A 2,874-nucleotide genomic window follows, 5' to 3' on the forward strand; every position below is an offset into this window, starting at 1 on the left:
CAAGATACGAGGACACCGTGGAGAAGGGTGCCTGGCTGAAGTTTTGTTTTGTTTTTGTTTTTTCATTCTGACTTCAACTCCGGGCGGCTCTCATGGGTGGAGAAACGCTGCCTAGTCACAGCCTGGCACGAAGCGTGGACACAGGTGTGGGGACAGCCCGCGCGCGTGGGAGAGGAATCTGGGAGAGGAAGAGGACCGTGGGCAGCGGCGGGGACCCGCCCGCCCGAGAGGCAGGAAGTGAGCTTCCCCCTGTCGCCTGACCCTCTTCTCTGCGGGTCCACACCCGCACCGCGGGAGGCGGCGGTGCACAGCCGTTTACCCAGGACTCTGCCAAGAGGAACTGACACACTGACCAACCCTAAGGTGGCCGCTATTTCCGCCTCTCTCCTACCTTTCATGGAGAGTGCAAAGGGACAGAAAAAAATCTGAATAACTAATTCTAATAAAGATCTTGCTATCTTTCCTTTAAACTCTTAAAGCATTTAGAGCCTGCACCATTTAGTGCTAAATTCTTTCCTGTCTTAGGTCATTTACGATTGTTTATTCATTAATCTTGCCTCTCCAACTCAAGAGTAACTTCCTCAAGGGCAGAGATGACAAAATTTTAGTACCATTTCCGCCCCCCCACCCTCTTTGTCTAGTACAGTTTCAAATACATTAAGTATATTAATTGATTAAAATGAGCTAGGGGGCCAGCCCCATGGCCAAGTGATTAAGTTCTTGTGCTCTGCTTGGGTGGCCCAGGGTTCGCCAGTTTGGATCCTGGACACAGACCTACACACCACTCATGAAGTCATGCTCCAGTGGCATCCCACATAGAAGAACTAGAATGACCTACAACTAGGATATACAACTATGTACTGGGGCTTCGGGGAGAAAACCAAAAAAAAAAGAGGAAGATTGGCAACAGATGTTAGCGCAGGGCCAATCTTCCTCAGCAAAAAAAAAAAAAAAAAAAAGAGCTAGGAATAGTTACATATATTATGACAGCCTATCCCAAATATGTAATATTTGTCAATCAGAACAGTCCTACAAAAGACTTTTGGGATAGATAGCCCTCTTTTGAAAGACAGGAAAACTCAGCCTCAAGTGGAAGCTGCTCCTAGAATATTCAAGCTGAGGAGGTGTCCAGGTTGTACGTACCCTGACCTTTATGGCCAGCCCAAGAAAGGTCATTAGATTTGGATGGAGTTCAGGGTCATCGCCCAGAACAGCATGGGAGACTGAACAGCACGGTGGCTGAAACGAGATGAGTCTGTGTTTTGGAGGGGGATCCAGGTCACAGTTCTATTAGGTGAGGACTATCCCGGTGCCTGCCTCTCAGATACCTGGAGGCCACTCTCCTCAAGGAATAATGGGAGGTCTGGACTGTGGAGCTGGACAACCAGTGACAGCAAAGCGATAACCTGGAGTGAGGGTGAGTGTGGGGGGGACAAGATTTGTCCTCTTTGGTCGAAGTCACAGTCCAGGACACCTGATGGCATCAGAGGCTGCCACAAGGGCCACAGCAACAGTAGCTGAGACTGGCACCTAGTCTGCAGGACTAGAGGGGTGCTGGAGAACCTGACAATGTTCTCTTTGGTCCAGTTTGATAGCAGCTAACATTTTTTCAAACTTGACACCAACAAGAATAAACAGCAACCTTCTCTAAGGGGAGTTGCTACAATTTAGTAATTTTTAAACCTATGCCATCACCTCTTCATTAGCCTACTCCTCTCTCCACCTCCTGCTCTCCTATCCCCCCCCCCCCCAGTCAAGTCACTGTGAATCGGGGTTTGCCCTTGAAGTTTGAACTAGACTTGAGTTGAGGGGCATCTCTCTAAGCATCCTGCTTCTCTAGTCCATACCTGTCCAAAACGGTGGAGAGGAGGCTAGAACAGGTCAAGGTCAGCAGCAGACACTTGTGCCTGCAAAACCCTTTCTTTTGGATTCCCAGCAAAGAGTGGGAACATCAGTTTCATACAAATTTTGTTATCTCCTTACTGCTATCCTCAAATCTCTTCTCGAAAGAGCATTCTCCAGGAGAGAGGAAGGACACCACTCAGACCTCCCCAGAAGTCCACTCTTGCTTGAGTTTGAACTAGAATTTAATGTGCTCTCCAACACCAGACAACCTGTGATGTGTATCTGTATACCAGATGTCCACAGACTTCCTGTTTCTTACGATTTAGTTAAGGAGTGGCTCATGGGTGTTGCCCCTGCTCCACAAGGGGGGCAGGGGACTGAATTCAAATTCTGTTCTTTTGGAGAGAAAAGAGGCGGGGGAGGGGGAAAGGGAGGGAGGCGGGAAGAAGAAAGGAGGGAGTGGGGGAGGGAGGACCGGCAGATTTGCGCGGAACATTTTCCGGGAGAGGGCGATCTCCATCCCGGCTTGCGGATGGGTGGGCTGTTAGCAAGTGAGCCCACAGCTTTCCTTCTCCCACGAGGCAAGCTCGTCCCCGAGTTCCGGCCTCGCCGCCCTGCGGCTCTGCTCTGTATCCTCCATCTCTCCTGTCCACCCTCTCCCGCCAAAACTGTGTCAGAACTCCAAGTTCTTCTTTGGATCCTGCAAACTAATCCAGCTACTACTCCTCAGAGGCTCTCTCGGTCCTTCCCAAATTCACTCTGAGACCCACGTTTGCTTCTCGAAACCCATTCTCCGGCCACACGGTGGCCTTTCATTGCCAGGAACTGCACTTCCCTCCTCTGCTCACATATTTTTACAAATTCCTTTATTGGCAAGCGAATTAAACTTAAAAGAGCAAAGCGGGTGTGAATGTTCACAAAGCTCGGACCACGGCGAGCCCGGCGCGGCAGGTGCGGGGCGCGGGCCTCAGGGCCTCCCCTCCTGGCCCCCCACCCCGCCCCGCCGCGCGGGTCTCCGCCCCCGGGCCG

This window comes from Equus caballus, chromosome 17 (assembly GCF_041296265.1).
Source record: "Equus caballus isolate H_3958 breed thoroughbred chromosome 17, TB-T2T, whole genome shotgun sequence".
Classification (NCBI taxonomy): domain Eukaryota; kingdom Metazoa; phylum Chordata; class Mammalia; order Perissodactyla; family Equidae; genus Equus; species Equus caballus.